This window comes from Lissotriton vulgaris, chromosome 3_1 (assembly GCF_964263255.1).
Source record: "Lissotriton vulgaris chromosome 3_1, aLisVul1.2, whole genome shotgun sequence".
Classification (NCBI taxonomy): domain Eukaryota; kingdom Metazoa; phylum Chordata; class Amphibia; order Caudata; family Salamandridae; genus Lissotriton; species Lissotriton vulgaris.
The window spans coordinates 2,044,938,269-2,044,957,246 of record NC_141689.1 but is presented as its reverse complement, the minus strand read 5'-3'; positions in this window follow the sequence as shown (position 1 = coordinate 2,044,957,246).

The following is an 18,978-nucleotide window of genomic DNA, read 5'->3' as shown; positions in this document are numbered from 1 at the left end:
ATCATAGCGGCGTGTGCATGTGAAAATCTGCTCATTGGCATAATCATCCCGATCTCTTTTAAACTTATAGATTTTACGCATTTTTATTTTTTCTTCTTCTTTCGCCAATCTGCTTGTCATGTCTTCCCTTATGTTGGTTTCTTGGCGTGAATCCCCTCCACCTGCTAACTCTTTTATACTCTCTTCCAGGTCATCTTTTTTTGTTTGAAGATCTGACCCATCAATCTCGACATACTTTACCAAAACTTTCACTAAACATCTCGAGGATTCGAGGTTGCATTCACCCCATTCCGCCATCATTAGGGTGTTAGGTGCCTCATAACTGGGGGCTAACATGATGAGCAGCCCCCATATATATATATATTCATCCACATTAATCCTTCCAGATTACAGAAACCACACTCACAAAGTCTAACCTTCTCCAATTAATTTATTCTTCACAAAGTATCCAGTTTGAGGAGCAACCGATGCGTTTCGTAAACACAGTTTACGAACGTGATCAAGTTATAGTTAGCTGAACTAACTATAACGAGGGAATTTCAATGTTTTTGTTTGAGTGAAATGTCCAGCTAACTATAACATGTGTGAAACCTATGGTTTTTTCAGTGAATTTCTAAGGTTTTTTAAATGCTGATTCCTAACTATAACATGGCTGAAACCTATGGATTTTTCAGTGAATTTCAAAGGTTTTGTAAATGATAATTTTTAAATGTATTAATTGTTATTTTTTTATGCTAATTTACTACATTGTTTTAAAGTATTTATTTTTAGATGTTTTATTTTTTAAATTACATTACATATTTATAATATAAATATAAAAAAAATGTTTTTAAAAACATTGAAATTGTAATATTTTTTTTATTTTATATTTTTTTATTTATATATATTTTATATAGCAGGCAATGATATCCTATGGAAGGAATTCAAGTTACTGGTAAGTACAGTTAAATTTACTTTTCAGGAACAGTAGTGAGCTGAAAGATGCAGCACTGAGGTCTCTCCTGATAACATGTGAGTAAATCGGAATTCGTAGTTTGGCTGATTTTTGAGGAATTTTTTTAAATTCCAAAACTCCACACTTAGAAAAATGTCCAAGTGAAACCAGTCAATGTTAGCCTAAGGACAGCCCCCTAGCGCATACTGGAGGTCCCTGGTGGGCTACTTGGCCCCCCAGTATTCAAGGGGAATTATTTCCCCTCTGCAAACGCGCCAAGTATCTAGTTAGGTTACAAAAAAAATTGATGAACGTTTAACCTGCAGGTGTCACAGAATGTTCCAGAAAGTGTGGTGATGAAATAGGTTGAACTTGTTACGTGTGTGGTGTGGAATATTAAGTAGCTTTTTGTATGGAAAATTCAAAATTAACTAATGGAAATAAGTTTTCAACTGTTAAAATTAACCCTGTGTATGGGTATAGTGGCACTACTAGGAATGGTGAGGTTTTCTGTTTGATTTCGTACAGTTAACCAAGGGCGGGAGTGGGTGTGGGGGAGGTTGTTATGTTGCTGGTTGAAATACAAAATATAGTAACGTGGAGATGTGGAGCTACTAAAGGTGATGTAATAACACTGGGAGCACTTATAAAGTGCATTGTATATGCTTTACCCGCTAATTTGCATGTTTTAATATGTGTTGAAATTAAGCCTCTGTATGGCTATAATGGTGCTTCTACGTTTGCTTGGGCTCTTTCTTTTTTTTATTGCATAAAGTTAAGCAAGGGCGGGTGTTGAGGTGGTGTAGTGGTACTGTGACTATTTATAAACCGTCTTATGGTATATTGTATGTTTGAGTTGCAAAATTGCAGGTTTTTAATAGCTGTTGCTGATGAGCGTTCCGGCAGACACCTGTTGACATTAGGTCTATGTATGGCTATAGTGGTGGTAACAGGAGTGCTGGGGCTCATTGTTTGATTTCGTAAGGTTAAGCATGGGTATGGGTGGTAGTGGGTGAGGTGCATATGTTGCTGATTATAAAACGGACATTTGTAACGTGGACATGTGTAGTTAGTAAAGGTAATGTAGTTTCACTGGGCCCATTTATTAACTGTGCTATGGGACTGTTTATGTTTTTCCCGCCAATTTGCATGTTTGAATACTTTTTGTTGATAAGTGTTCCGACACACCTGTTAAAATTAAGCCTGTGTATGGGTATAGTGGCGATCCTAGGAATGGTGGGGGTTTCTGTTTGATTTCGTACTGTTAAGGAAGGGCGGGTGGGTGTGAGGGAGGTGGGTAGGTTTCTGATTAAAACACAGAATATAGTAAAGTGCAGATGTCGAGCTAATAAAGGTGATATAGTACCACTGGGAGCACTTATAAAGTGCCCTATGGCATGGTATATGTTTGTAAATCAATAAAGGCTAGCTAGTTTAAGGGAAGTATTAGGGAGACTCTGGTACGTCAGCAGTGACAATATGTGGGAAAAACACTGTTTTCCTTTGAAAGCCCTCACCCACCGACCTAGTCGGTGGCATGCTTCATCATCGGGCCCACCACAGTGGCACCGAATGTGCCCCGGGTGTGCTTCAACGCCAGGTGACTGCGGAGCTGGTATGTTGCTGAGTGTGCAGTGAAGGGGTGTGAAGGTGAGAAATTAAAATGCTATCCAGGAGGTCCCAGCACCCGAGGGTATTAGCAATATTTTAATCAACTGGGCCTCTGTTAGCAGGTTAAAAAGGCAATAGGACGTTTTAAGGGAGAGTTACAATGACCTCCAGCGTCCAGTGTGGTCTACATGTTTCAGCCAGTGCCTTTGTTATAAGCTGGCTTTCCTCAGGACCAAGAAAGGTGAAAAGTGCAAATAATAATGAACTATATTAAGTGAGTGTTGTATTTTTCTCTATGTGTCGCGCACGCTAAGGCGCTGTAACTGTTAGAGGGGGATTCCCTCAAGCTTTTCTACACAGAACACATAGGACAAAGACAAGACGTACAAGGTAGAGTCATATTAGGTTTACATTAAGTAAATGAACCACTTTTAGCCGACTTGTAAGGTGGTGTTCGACCTATATGCGGCTAAGGTGAGCTCATTGGGGACTCCATAGAGCTTGTGAGGGTATATTCAACCGTTAGTGAGGGGTGGTGGGCTAAAAACGAAATCACAAGGTGAGGTACAGGGAAGTAATGGTACTAAGTCCTCACTCTGTTATTTCAGTGTAAAAAGCCTCATGAGTCCCCAATGAGCTCACCTTAGCCGCATATAGGTCGAACACCACCTTACAAGTCGGCTAAAAGTGGTTCATTTACTTAATGTAAACCTAATATGACTCTACCTTGTACGTCTTGTCTTTGTCCTATGTGTTCTGTGTAGAAAAGCTTGAGGGAATCCCCCTCTAACAGTTACAGCGCCTTAGCGTGCGCGACACATAGAGAAAAATACAACACTCACTTAATATAGTTCATTATTATTTGCACTTTTCACCTTTCTTGGTCCTGAGGAAAGCCAGCTTATAACAAAGGCACTGGCTGAAACATGTAGACCACACTGGACGCTGGAGGTCATTGTAACTCTCCCTTAAAACGTCCTATTGCCTTTTTAACCTGCTAACAGAGGCCCAGTTGATTAAAATATTGCTAATACCCTCGGGTGCTGGGACCTCCTGGATAGCATTTTAATTTCTCACCTTCACACCCCTTCACTGCACACTCAGCAACATACCAGCTCCGCAGTCACCTGGCGTTGAAGCACACCCGGGGCACATTCGGTGCCACTGTGGTGGGCCCGATGATGAAGCATGCCACCGACTAGGTCGGTGGGTGAGGGCTTTCAAAGGAAAACAGTGTTTTTCCCACATATTGTCACTGCTGACGTACCAGAGTCTCCCTAATACTTCCCTTAAACTAGCTAGCCTTTATTGATTTACATATATAAACTGGGGATACAGGCTAGCTTATCTAGTCCTCTCTCTCTTGTTGATCTGTATATGGTATATGTTTTACCAGCAAATTTGCATGTTTTAATATGCTTTGCTCATGAGTGTTCTGGTAGACAGTTATTGGGATTAAGTTTATGTATTGATATATTGTGTCTACTAGGTTTGGTGTGGCTCTTTCTTTCATTTGGTAAAGTTAAGGAAGGATGGGGAAGAGGTTGGTGCAGTGGCAGTGTGCCCATTTTTGAATCGCTCTATGGTATATGTTTTTCTGGCAAATTCCCATGTTTTAATACCTTTTGCTGATGAGTGTTCCAGCAGACAGGTACACAAATTACACAACATTTCTGTGGATAAGAAAGTTTTGTGCTGAACAATTCCGTTGTACTGTGTTAGAAGGCTGGTAGCGTTGATGGAAAATTATGAAACTTGGTACCATTGTAGAGTTCAATGGAAGCTTACATTGTTTCTTTGTTTCTTTGGTGTAGTTAGGGTTGTAAATAGGATAAAAAAAGTGGGGGTGCTCTAAAAGAGGGGAAAAAGCTCTTAGAGGGGTGTGGGCTATGATAGTTGGGCCGTGGTCTAAATCAAGATAAGTATCATTGTGTGCTTTAGAAAATCCTCTCCAATTATCCTACGTTCAGAAAAAAACATTCTTTATAGGATTTCCTTTTCTTCTACAACCTGGGTAACCTAGTGTGATGTCTGCAGTTATCAGTAGTGAGCAAAAATAGGCATGAATACATCGATGTGCATACTGGCACTGCAGTGTAATAATAAAAAAAGAAAATTGACTATCTTTAAGAGGGCTGAAAATAGAGCCCGAGTGAGATCCGTTTGGATGCTCCCTGAAAATAAGTGCCGGTCCTCAGACCCGGCCCAATTAAAGCCCAGCATCCATCTATCCTAAGCACTGCGCCATCTAACTATCTTTTAATTGATGCATACATTCCTACTCATATACATACATACATCTGTTCCTGCACTTATCTTGAGCATCTATGAGCGCACTCACCTATTGTAAGCACTGTACCATTCATGCAGCCATACGCCTATATATCCATTGATACATCTGTCCCAGAACCAATCCTAAGCATCTATCAGCCCGCCCGTCTATCGTAAGTACTTGTCCCTGTATTCATTTATCCTTCCATCCATACATTGATACATCCATCTATGTATCTATGCATTGATGCATCTGGCCATGCATCCACTCGCCCTTTATTCAACTGTACGTTGTTATTTCCGTGTATCGTCTGCCCCGATCCTAAATACAACTTATTATACTCATCCATCCAGCCTGCCTGGCCAAGCATTGACAGGCAGATCTTTTTTATAAAGAATAGCAAAGCTTTGAGTTGCTCTTGCGGAGCGTACTTCACCATCCTTCTCTGGTGATGTTTTAAAGAAATGTACATATAGCGAAAGAAATGTAAAGGCGGTTTTAAGTGTAAGACGTTAATTCAGAAACATAACGTTTTGTCGAGTTGTATATAGGTACACTGTTTTAAAGTGGCCGTGACTGACAGATACTGAATACCTGTACTTCTTACATTTAAGAAAGTATAGCAGAGATGTAATTTGGGGTGGTGAGAACCTTGAGTTCTTTATATTCATGTGAAGCATAGTATAGGAATATAAAAGTCATTGGGAAGCTTTTATATAAGTGTGGGCGAATTTTGCGAATCTGTGGTACGCAAATTCACGCGAAATCGCAAAGAAATCAGAGAATTTGTGGATTTTCCCTCGAAATCGCTGATTTATTTGTGATTTGCACTGGAGTACTTTCTACTGGTTAATCCAGTAAGTGCTACCTCGTTGGGTACATGTAAAGTGCTTTTCCTACACTGCAGCCGCGTAAAGGGCCAGAAGATTTGTCTCCACTGACCATGTGTGCCTGTAACTTTGCCACCGCACCAAAAGGCGCCGAGGTCACTTGAGTGAGCTACCCATCACAGTTGGGAAAGGGCGGGAAGACGTTTGATACCGCTAGTGTGTGGTGTGGGGCTTCTATGCATGTCAACATGCCTCTTGTGTATAAAGGGTCTGAGAGCGAGCAGGGCAGCAGTTGAGGAGAAAGCAGCCTCCTGGTCACAGGAACTACACAGGATTGCACTCGAGAAACTCATGGATTCAAATGCCTCCCTCCAGTATTACAGCTAATTTTCGACTGCAGATATGGGGTTAAAGCACACTTGCCCAGCCTCGACCGTGCTCACTAATGTTTTGGTCTGATTAAAACGTTACTGAATTTGAGCTTCAAATCAGACACCTGCTATATCTGTAAGTGCTTCCTGTTGAGGTTTAATTTTTGTGACAGGAGCCTCGTGCCAGAATGAATCCTGCCCTGCACAGTTATCCCCGAAGATGCAACCGTTTTGTGCAATACCTCTACTCAACAGGAGTACTTTCTACTGGCTAATCCAGTAAGTGCTACCTCGTTGGGTAAATGTAAAGTGCTTTTCCTACACTGCAGCTCCGTAAAGGGCCAGAAGATTTTTCTCCACTGACCATGTGTGGCTGTAACTTTGTCACCGCGCCAAATGGCGCCGAGGTCCCTTGAGTGAGCTGTCCATCATAGTTGGGAAAGGGCGGGAAGACGTTTGATACCGCTAATATGTGGTGCAGGGCCAAATGAGCGGGGCTTCTATGCGTGTCAAAATGCCTCTTGTGTATAAAGGGTCAGAGAGCGAGCAGGGCAGCAGGTGAGGAGAAAGCAGCCTCCTGGTCACAGAACTACACGGGGGTTGCGCTCGAGAAACTCATGGATGCAAAGACCCGGGGCTTCTATGCATGTTCACATGACTCTTGTGAAAAGGGTCAGAGAGCGAGCAGGGCAGCAGGTGAGGAGAAAGCAGCCTCCTGGTCACAGGAACCACGGGGGTTGCGCTCGAGAAACTCATGGATTCAAAGACCTCCCTTGAGTATTACAGCTAATTTTCGACTGCAGATATGGGGTTAAAGCACACTTGCCCAGCCTCGACCGTGCTCACTAATGTTTTGGGCTGATTAAAACATTACTGAATTTGAGCTTCAACTCGGGCACCTGCTTTATTTATATCTGTAATTGATTCCTGTTGAGGTTTAATTTTTGGGAAATATTAGAGGGGTTCTGCCCACATTACCCTCCCATACCGGAGCAGGGGTCATCAAAAAGATGAGGAAAGAAGAAAAAATTGTATTAAGGGATAAATTTCACATTTAATGTTTGGAACCAAGAAAAAATAAAATTGTCTTGTTCTTTACAACTTAATGTAAACACATATAATTGTACATAATTTGATATGGACATACACGCGTATCACAGGAAAAAGCGGCACAAGATATTAATCTAAGGGAAACACATCATTCAATCAATCAATCAATCATGACATTTATAAAGCGCGCTACTCACCCGGGAGGGTCTCAAGGCGCTGGGGGAGAGGGGTGTGTCACTGTTTGAACAGCCAGGTCTTGAGTTGCTTTCTGAAGGAGAGATGGTCTTCGGTACGTCGAAGGTGAATGGGGAGGGAGTTCCAGGTCTTGGCTGCCAGGTAGGAGAAGGATCTTCCTCCGGCCGTGGCTCTGCGGATGCGTGGTACGGTGGCGAGGGCGTGGCTGGTCGATCGTAGCTGGTGGGTGGGCGTGTGGAAGGTCATGCGGTCGTTGAGGTACTTGGGGCCCAGGTCGTGTAGAGCCTTGTGTGCGTGGGTGAGGGGTGATTCTCTTGCTGACGGGGAGCCAGTGCAGTTCTCTCAGGTGTCCGGTGATGTGGCTGTGTCGGGGGATGTCCAGGATGAGTCGTGCGGAGGCGTTTTGGATGCGTTGGAGTCTTCTCTGGAGTTTGGCTGTGGTTCCGGCGTAGAGGGCGTTCCCGTAGTCCAGTCGGCTGGTGACGAGTGCCTGGGTGACGGTCTTCCTGGTTTCAGTGGGGATCCATCTGAAGATCTTGTGGAGCATGCGCAGGGTGTTGAAACACGAGGATGAAACGGCGTTGACTTGTCTGCTCATTGATAGGGAGGAGTCCAGGATGAAGCCCAGGTTGCGTGCGTGGTCCGTTGGTTTGGGGGCGGTGCCCAGGGCCGGGGGCCACCAGGAGTCATCCCTGGTGGAGGGTGATGATCCCAGGATGAGGACTTCCGTCTTGTCTGAGTTCAGTTTAAGGCGGCTGTTCCTCATCCAGTCGGCGACGTCTTTCATCCCTTCGTGTAGGTTGGCTCTGGCGATGGTGGGATCGTTGGTGAGGGAGAGGATCAGCTGGGTGTCGTCGGCGTAGCAGATGATGTTGAGGTGGTGTTGGCGTGCGATGGCTGCGAGGGGGCTCATGTAGGCGTTGAAGAGGGTCGGGCTGAGAGAGGATCCTTGTGGTACGCCGCAGATGACTTCGGTGGCCTCGGATCTGAACGGAGGGAGGCGGACTCTCTGGGTTCTTCCGGTAAGGAACGAGATGATCCACTCCAGTGCTTTCTCTCGGATTCCGATGTTGCTGAGGCGCTTCACTAGGGTGCAGTGGCAGACCGTGTCGAACGCTGCGGAGAGGTCCAGGAGGATGAGGGCCGCTGTTTCCCCGTTGTCGATCAGGGTTCTGATGTCGTCGGTGGCAGCGATCAGGGCGGTCTCAGTGCTGTGGTTGGCCCGAAATCTGGACTGCGAGTGGTCGAGGGATCCGTTCGTCTCGAGGAAGGCGGCAAGCTGTTTGTTGACGGTCTTCTCAATGACTTTGACCGGAAAAGGAAGGAACGAGATGGGACGGTAGTTCTTGAGGTCGGTGGGGTCCGCCGTTGGTTTCTTCAGGAGGGTGGTCAGCTCGGCGTGCTTCCAGCTCTCCGGGAAGGTGGTGGTGTGGAAGGAGGAGTTGATGGGGTGCGACGGTGGTGGCGGCTTTGTTGAAGACGTGGTGTGGGGACGGGTCGGTTGGTGATCCTGAGTGGATGGAGTTCATTGTGCGGGTGGTGTCTTCGGGGCTGATCGGGGTCCAGTTGCAGAGGGTGGTGGTGGTGGGCGTTGGTTCGATGGTAGGGTGCGTGGTCTGTGAGTCGAAGCTGTTGTGTATGTCGGCGATCTTGCGGTGGAAGAACGAGGCGAGGGAGTCGCAGAGGTCTTGCGTGGGGGTGATGTCGTTGGTTCCGGCGCTGGGGTTGGAGAACTCTTTGACGATGTTGAAGAGTTCCTCACTGTCGTGGGCGTTGTTCTCCAGTCGTTCTTTGAGTGCCGTCTTCTTGGTGGCGCGGATCAGTTGATGGTGTTTGCGGGTGGCGTGCTTGAGGGCGGTCCAGTTTTCTGTGGTGTGGTTAAGCCGCCAGGCTTTCTCGAGGGTGCGGCAGTTCTTCTTGGATTCCTTGAGTTCGTTGGTGAACCAGGGGGTTTTCTTGCTGCCGGGTCTGCTGGGAGGGTTCCTCAGTGGTGCGAGGTCGTCGGCGCAGGCGGTCAGCCACTTGGTGAGGTTGCTGGCTGCTACGTTGGGGTCCGTTGTGCTGTTGGGAGTGTTCTTGCTGAGGGAGGTGGTGAGCTGCTCAGTGGTGATCTTGCTCCAGCTGCGGCGGGGTACCCGTTGCGGGTGGTGGTGGGTTGCATTTCTGCTGAAGCTGAAGTGGACGCAGCTGTGATCTGTCCAGTGGAGTCCGGTGGCGTGGCTGAAGGAGACGTGCTTGCTGGATGAGAAGACGGGGTCCAGCGTGTGTCCGGCGTAGTGGGTGGGGGTGTCCACCAGTTGCTCGAGTCCGAGGTTGGCGAGGTTGTCCAGCAGGGCGGTGGTGTTCCTGTCGTTGTTGTTCTCCAGGTGGAAGTTGAGGTCCCCTAGGAGGATGTATTCGGTGGAAGGAAGGGTGTGCGGGCTGATGAAGTCTGCGATGTCTTCGCTGAACTGCGTGCGCGGTCCCGGTGGCCTGTAGATGAGGGTGCCTCAGAGGGTGGTCTTGGGGTCGATGTGTATCTGGAAGTGCAGGTGCTCGGCGCGGGGAAGGTTTTGTCGGAGTTAGTCGAGATGCGGAGGGTGTTCTTGTGTACGATGGTGATGCCTCCTCCCGTCTGGTTGATGCTGTCCATCTGGGTGATCTTGTATCCGTCCGGGATGGCTGTGGCGATGTCGGGCGCTGAGGAGGCATTCATCCAGGTTTCGGTGAGGAAGGCGACGTCCGGTGCAGTTGCGTCGAACAGGTCCCCGAGTTCCACGGCGTGCCTGTGGACGGAGCGGGTGTTCAGCAGGATGCACTTCAGGTGGTTGCTGTTAGTGTTGGAGTCGACGGGGGCGGTGCAGCTCCGGTGGCAGGTGAAGCGGCAGGCTTTGCAGGCGAAGGGTCCATTGGTGCCTCTCGGGGTGGCTTGGTAGCAGGTAGGGTTCCGGCCGGAATTGAGTGCGTTGAGAGTGGCGGCGTCGTAGGTCAGTCGTGAAGTATGGCATCGGCGGTGGGGACCAGGGGGCCGGGCGCTGGGCGCGGTCCAGGCACGGACGGGCGCAGACGGGCTTGCCTTTGGCGCGCCTTTGGCGCACAATCGGCGCGCCCGCTGTGCGTCAAAGCTGCGCGTGCGCACGGTCGCCATTTATGGCGAAGTGCAGGGAGGGAGGAGCAGCTGGGAGGCGGGAGCGGGGAGGGTACAGAAGGAAAGGGGGCGTGTCCACACTCCCAGCTGCGGGAAGCAGGGAGCGGGGCGGGTGGGCGCAGGGGGCACTGCACAGGGGGGACAACAAGACAAGCAAAGAGGTACAAAAAAGGAATAAAAAGCAATTTACAATACAATTACAATATAAACAGAACAGCAAAGAAATGCGGGAGAGCAACGAGCGACGGCGGGGGGCGTGGCCAGGAGGGAGGAAGGCTCAGCGAGGCTGAGAGCAGTGGCAGGCGGGGGGCACACGCGACAGCTGGTGGCCGTGCGGCGCGGGGGTGTCCTAAGATTAGGTCACACTCACCTGTGCCGCACGGTCGCCATTTATGGCCAAGTGCAGGGAGGGAGGAGCAGCTGGGAGGCGGGAGCGGGGAGGGTACAGAAGGAAAGGGGGCGTGTCCACACTCCCGGCGGCGGGAAGCGGGGAGCGGGGCGGGTGGGCGCAGGGGGCACTGCACATGGGGGACAACAAGACAAGCAAAGAGGTCCAGGAATAAAAAGCAATTTACAATACAATTACAATACAAACAGAACAGCAAAGAAATGCGGGAGAGCAACGAGGGACGGCGGGGGGCGTGGCCAGGAGGAAGGAAGGCTCAGCGACATCACAAATATACATATATACAACATCTATATACAACATGTACAATATACGAAGAACAGCGTACCCTAAGAAAGGCAAAGGAAACCTTTCTCAAAAATATATACACTCCCACTTATGAGTAGTATAAATCAACAAGGAGATCCTATTAATTTTTGGCCCAAAGGAAGCACTTACAGAGTTAAGACAGGTGCCCAAGTTGAAGCTAACTTTGTAACCATTTTAAAATGGCGCTGGCAAGCTGCCAGAGTTGAAGTTGCAACTTGCAAGTTGCAACTTCAACTCTGGCAGCTTGCCGGCGCCAATCTAAAATGGTTACAAAGTTAACTTCAACTCGAGCACCTGCCTTAGCTGTAAGTGCTTCCTGTGGGCCCAAAAAAAAATCTGCCCGCGAGCGGATTTGCAGATTATTGGGCAATTTCACAAGATTCGCGGATCGTGAAATTGCTGAAAATCCGCAAATTCCACGAGCAGAACGGATTTTTGGCCCACAGTTACTTTTATGTTCATATTAAAGAGGAGGTGTGAGAACTAAGTGAGGCAGGCAAAGCGTGTGTTTTCGTAGCACTTAAACAAGAGAATGTCTATGGTCAGAGCAGGTTCGTGCTGGAGTTGCCTGCTTGTGGTTGTTTCCAGAGGCCCAACCAGAGCGAAATTTCGGGGGAGCCTAATTCTTTCAGCAATAGGCAGAGTGGGGATGTAGGGACTGTAAAAAGGGGTGAAAAAGAACAGATTCTTCATTACCAAAAAATGATCTTTTGAAGATCTGTGAAGTACTCAGGTGCAGCTGTGAGTGTGCGCCCCGGAAGCTGTTTGAGAGAGTCCGGGGCAATAGGCGATGCTCGCCTGGTGGTCTGTTTGCTAATTACCCCACGATGATGTTGCTCCTGTGTTGCAAAAAGAGAAGGGAAACTCTGAAAGAAAATGTGTCTTTTAAAGGATTTCCCTTCTCCTACAGTGCGAGTCACCCGGCATGATGTCTGCACTTCTAAGTAGTAAGTAATGGGCATGCTTTCACAGTCTCACTGCAGTGCAATAAAGAAAAGAAAACGGATGAGGTTTGCGAGGCCTAAAAATAGATCCCCATAAAAACCTGTTTCGAGGCCCCCTAAAATAAAGTGCTGGTGCTCAGACCCCCACAGGTACCCCCCCCCCCACTTACAGCTGAGGGGGCAGTGTAATGTTTGGGAAGTTGTAGATAAAATTGGAGGGTAATAATGGTAATTTTTGTGTGTGCTGTTTGGTTGATAATATCATCTTAAGTACTTGGATAAAAATTTAAAAAAAATACTATCTATAAAGTTGTCTGCGGTGGGTTGCAGAGAAAGTGGTGTGGGGTGGTGGGGTGCGGCAGGGAGGTGAAAAGTACAAGGTAGTGCAGTTACATTTAAATTGTAAAGGTGTATGTAAATAACTAAAGAAATACTTGCTGTATGTTCTGTGGCACTACTTGTCATCTTAGTGCTGCTCTGTCATGCTCAATCACGTTGCAGCACTGGGTGTGGAAGTCGTTAGTGGAAGTTTTGTAATTATATGTTATTATTTTAATATAGTGAACAAATGTGAAAAATAATGAAATCTATTTTTTGTTTTCAGGAAATCATTTCGTTTGGATTAAAATTTGGAAATGCCAAGAAGAAGTGAAAAAAAAGAAAAGAGAATAAAAATATCTATTTCAGCAAAAGGCAAAAGTTTGAATTAGAAAAAAATGTGAGTAGTACAGAAACAGTTTGTTCTACTATAAGTACAAGATGAAAAAAGGATCACACAAGAGGTAAAAGAAGAATTTTTCAAGTAAGGTGAAGCAGAGTTCAATTTCAAATACCAGGAAAAGGAAACATGATAAAGATATAGGGGCAGATTTATGTTAACTGGCGCATCCCCAGGGATGCGCCAGTTTACATGCGCCACAGTGCGCCACAGCTCCGCCAGCCATGGTGCGCCGCATTTATAATGCGGCGCACCATGGTGCAAAAACGGCACAGATGCGTGACGCATTTGTGCCGGAAATGTGGTGCATTGCTGGAGTTGCGTCGCAAGCGCGACGCAGCTCCAGCAAGGCTCGGGGGTGCCCCTCTTTAACAATGCTGCGTCAAGACCTACGCCTGCTCCAAGCAGACGCAGGCTTCTGATGCAGCATTGGCTTAAAAGTGACTGAGTGAAATCTCATAGATTTCACTCAGCCACTTTTGCGAGGCGCACCTGCCCCGGAACGCCCACCCTGCGCCGGAACGCCCACAAGCGGGGCAGGGCTTTACAACGTGACGCATCTACCTAGATGCGTCACGTTGTAAATCATTCGTAGGGATGCGCCACGTTTATGCTGCCTTGCGTGACGCAACAGCGGCGTAAACGTGGTGCAAGCGCCTCATAAATCTGCCCCTTAGTATCTGTTACTCAGAAACAAAAGCAGTTTCATCAAATTCGGCAGAGACTTTTTAGACTTGAAAACATGCTGCAAATATCAAACGAATGTTTTTGAATTGAAAGAGAAACAGCATATTGAAAGTATTGTAGATAGTGCTTTCAATTTAAAACAGACGTTATTCATTGTGATTTTGAAGAGATAGTATTAAACAGAACTTTAAGTTGTTACAAGGACTAGATCCATGTCATGTAAGAAAATATACTGAGAAGTACGGGCATTCTCTGGCTTGTCTATGAAGAAAAGTTTGTAATAGTGTTTTTCATCAGTTGAGGATGTTAGCAGTATGTTATTCAGAAATGCAGAAGTTTGTGAGGAAAGGGTACTGTGTGAAAATTATTATTTTTAAGTGAACTAAGTACAAGTCTTTTATATGCTTCTTTATTAGTTGTTAAAAAAAGTATGATGATATTGAAATGCGATATGTTGGTTCAGAGGAGCAGTTCTGTTTGACAACTACAGATGTTTGAGGATATGGGAAAGTAATTAGCACTGATCAGTTTGAAGAAGAAATTGGAAAGTTTAATGTGTGGTCTGAAATACAAAACTTTGTTTGTGTTTGTTGTCGACGTACTGATAAAAGTCGAAGTAGGAATGTTGATTTGTATTTGAAAAGTGAAAAGGAGAACAAGGGTAAGAGGGTAGAATTTGCAACGTACTTGTTTGTTGAAAATCAATATGAGTTAGGTAGTGATCAACGTATATGTAAATATTGTTACAAAAATTAGAAGAGAACAAAATGCCTGCTACAGCAGTACATAATAAGTTAGAATTAGCAGCTATTTTGGAGGAAATGGCAGAATTGAATACATATGAGTCTGTTCTAATTCAATCTGTTCATTCTTTTCAAACTATAATTCGGATAGAGCCTAAAACAGGTAAACTGCCACCAACAGACTTGCAATGAGGTTTGAAGGAAGAGTGGTGTAGTTACATTTGGATCTTAAGAAAAATATTGAAACGATTGATGGAGTGAAAGATGAAAATTAGGCAGTAGTCATTCGTGGAAATGGTGTAGTGGCAAAAAGTCAGAAAATATGGCAAGAATTTGTGAGTGTTAATAAAGTTGAAAAGGCTAATTTATATCTTATAGAGAACAATATTTATTACAAAACTGTAAATGTGGGTGAAAAGGTAATAAGTTTAGTTGACCGATATTCTGAAGCTGCAATCGGTACAGGTGGATCATTATACCGTCCACCTTCTCCTTTCGGAAACAGATGTGGAAAATAATGACCTTCCAAGGTTTTCTCCCATACACTCATTGGAGGTCCCTGTGCTTTCTTCATTTCAAATAACTCAATGCTGCTTCCTATTACTTCTTTTGAATGCAAAGGATACATTGTGTAATGTTCATAAATATCTTCAGCCCTTGACTTGTCCACTTTCTCAATTTGATCACTTGAAAACTCAGATTATATTCTGAAGATCCTAGATTTCGACAGTGCATTTTATACATATTTCACCTTTTGTTTGAAAGTGATGTGTTTTCTCTGTTGTTTACAGTGAACCACATATTTAAAACTAAAGTTAATCAATAAGTTCTTTCTGCGAAATAATTTGTGGAGAAAGTACAAGAAAGAGATGAATATTTAGAAGCACACCTAATCAATTTGATGGAATGTCAACGTGGAACAAATGAATATTGGTATTGTCATTATGAAGAACTCGAGTGTATGTTATGGAACGTAGGTACCAGAACATGGTTTGTCACACTTAGCTGTGCAGAGTATGCATGGAAAGATTTGCTTGACTTTCTAAGAGAAGCGAATTCCAATATAAAATAAAGTAAAATAAAGACTTGTGGTGAACTGTGTTCATTGGATCTTGTAAATGTGTGCAGATATTGCAATGATAGGTTTCAACCTATGTCTTTTATCTGCAATAAAAAGAACACACCTCTTGGAGAGTTTACCGATTTATTTTGGAGAAAGGAGTATCAAGCAAGAGCTGCACCTCATATACATATGCTACTATGGATCAAAGCTGAAGCCAAAATTTGGAACTGATTCTGATGAAACAGTCTTGTCTTTCATTAAATAGTATGTGACATGTGAGATACCAAGAGAAGAAGGAAATAGAAGCTTGAGATAGCAAGCTTTACATTTCCAAAGTCACAGTTGTTGAAATTATTGCAGAAGAAAATACAATTCTAAAGGAAAATTTTACATCAGATGTCAGTTTGGTTTTTCTTGGCCAGTCATTTGAAAAGGAGAAGTAATTTTTTTTTTTTTTCTGTAAGGCACACAATAACTCGGAAATCCCCAAAGAATAACTACAAGTTAAAAACAAGAGAAGTGTCAAAGTATATAAATGATTACAATCCAGTCATTTTAAAAATGTGGAATGCGAACATTGACACTCAGTATGTTGCAGATAACTCAATTGCTGTTGCATGTTATGTTACATTGTATATAACAAAATCAGAAAAACTAGGGATGAAAGAACTGTGGGAAGAAATTACACAAGAGGAATGCCTTAGTAAGGAACTGTACAGCTTTAATTTGAAAATGCGAGAAATTGGCTTTTATGAATGTTCAGACTGATTGTGCTCTTTAAGTTTAAATTCAAAGTCACAAGGAATCATTTGGGTAAGTTTAGGTCTTGCCTGCATACGAAATGGAGTCTTGAAATCATTTGAAGAAATTGGAGAATTAGCAGTAAACTAAACAGACAGTACAGACAATCTCAAAGCTAATATGTTGGACATGTACTAAACAAAAAGGAGTCAACAGCTGGAACACATATGTCTGTATGAAGTACTTCAACATTACAGCTTGAAGAGAAATGTTAAAGAGAATGTAAAAGAAGGAAAATATGCAGTAGTTGGATGTCATTGTTGTTTACTAAAACATGCAAAGAGTAATCTCATAAACCACAAGAAAGTTAGCTGTGAATCTTTAGATAAGCAAGACTTTTATTATTTAGCACTTCTTTAACTGTTTAAGCCATGGTGTAGTGAAAGTGAATTATTTGGAGACTTTAACTGTTACGAAGATTCTTGTAAAAACATGTAAAGGTAGCATTGCATGTACAGTTTTTGCTATATATTTAAAAATGTTGAATGATGAAGTTGAACAGGAAAGACTATTACAGCTGAAATTAGTAATGAATGTTCTCAAGATAGTGAAACTAGTGGTCTGTGTAGTCACGATCTTCTTGGACGACCAATACTGGAAAACGAAGCAGCCATTGCTATGCATGAAGTTGAAATTGCAATGCGGTACAGCAGGTTCGAACAGTGAAATGGAGTCTTGATTCTATGATTGAGGATGTCAGAAGTTAAAGTCTCTGATAATTTTTGCGTACCCCCTCTGACCAGGTGCAATCAACTTTAGGTCCCAACAGTGTAAAGGCATCTTTATCCCACAATGGACTATGTTAGAACTGAATGTTAGAGTGGAGGTGAACGGTACTCCCTTTGACCGGGTGCAACCAACTGTAGGTTCCAATAGTGGAACGGTGTCTTGATCCCACAATGACTTTGCTGATATAACTTGCTGCTTGCTTTTTACAGAACTCCCTCTGTTGAGGTGCATCACAGTGGGTGCTTGTTGGAACTGGGGTCACCAGTCCCCTAGGGTAGCATGGCACGAGCAGGTAGGCATCCGAAAGCACATGTGTTAAGCGATCATGCAGCACACACTCACACCGAGACAGAAACCTGGGCACGCAATAAATGACTCCACTCCAGAGCTTGTATAAAAACAAGTGATTTGTATTAAGATAAATAATCAGATAGATAGATAGAGCAGGATCAGGGAAATCACAAGTTCATTTAAAATACATATGTCTCAAAACTTGCAATCAATATTGGATGAATAAATATCCGTTCTGCAATAAATATTAAATATTGGATCAATAAATAGTTAAATACATTTTTAGTGGAACACAGGCCTGTCCTTCGCCTTGCTTCTTGACAGCACCTGTAAAAATACATTAAAGAAACAAGCAAATGACATTGCATTTGTTCCTGCGGGTATTTCACCCATGTTTCACCAACGATAAATAGGTGAATAAATAACTGTAGGTTTCAGTAAATATATGCAGCAGTAAAGAGGCGAAAACATTTTACTAAGAATAAATATTCCATATAGCTAGGATGGGCATCCCTTTTGGAGAACTTCTCATTGGGCCCAGATAACCCTTGCATTAGCCAGCACTAACTAGGAGAAAACATTGCAAAATAAATAAATATCCCCTTGTGCAGGTTTAACTGTTGCCTTAATCAGGAATAACCCTTCTAGGTAACACTCCTAGTAATAATAAGCATTAGGCAGTTCAACAGTTTAAAGGAAAACCTTCCCATTAGTTATGCATTAACATTTCATTCATGAAGTAACCTCTTCCCGCTGTAGGAATAAACAATTCGTTAAGTGTAGGTCAAACATTTCCTTAAATATGAAACATCATATTAGAGGCAACATTAGCTGTGCATAACTCTTCTCCCATATTAGGAGTAAAACATCTCTTAAATAAATAAATGATGTATCATAACTGACTGTAGGTCAAAGTTATCATTCTCCTTACGCAGGGAAAAGTCTTCCTGAAAAGTCAATGTAAAACATTTCAATACAAATAAATTTCCCCTTGTGCAGGTTTAACCATCTCCTTATTTAGGAATAAAACACCGCATTGGGGAAAACCAGCATTTCATGAAGACATTTCAACATAGTATGCATAAGACATTCCCTTAAAGGCAGAGCATTTCTCTTTGTAACACTCTTCGTTAGAAGTTAGGCCCTTCCACCTTACATGAGTAATAACCAGTTGCTCAATAAGGAATCAGGAATAATCTTCTGGTTTACCCCCTTTTAGGTAAGTAATCAACTTTTACTTGCAAGACACACTCCTGCAGGAATAACGTTTTCTTAGATAGCCGAAAAGCATTGCACTAGGCAGGGTTAAACATTTAACTACCCAGTACCAGGGCATTCCATCCTAATATAACAAGAAGACACAGTGTCGACCTGCTGGGATATAAGCCTAGCTTTAGCTACTTTTTTAAAGATTATGGATACCCCACTGATATTACTTGTCTGAGTAGTGGAAACCACAAAGTCTATCCACTTATTTCTTTTAAATAAATCAATCGACTCAGAATTTGTTAAATGAGTCTCTTGAAGAACAATGACCTGCGCATCCAGATCTCGTATATATTGCATAATTTTGTTTGCCCTTGGTTTGGTGCGCAGGCCATTAACGTTCCATGAGAAATATTTTATGTTAATCATCTTCAACATAGATATTTAACAAAAAGGACAAAAGAGAGAGGTAAAAAGATAAGGCTAGACCAACCCATACTTGTCTAAAGCTTGTTACATAAAGTGGTAGTTTCGGATTTTTACTATCAAGACTATTATATCTTGGCTTTTTGAGGACATTTTTACTTTTTTTCCACCCCCCACCACCTACCCTAACTATGTGCCATCCACCCTCCCCCCTCCCATTCCCCGGAAAACCCTTGCGATATCTAACCGGTGCAATGTCCGGTTG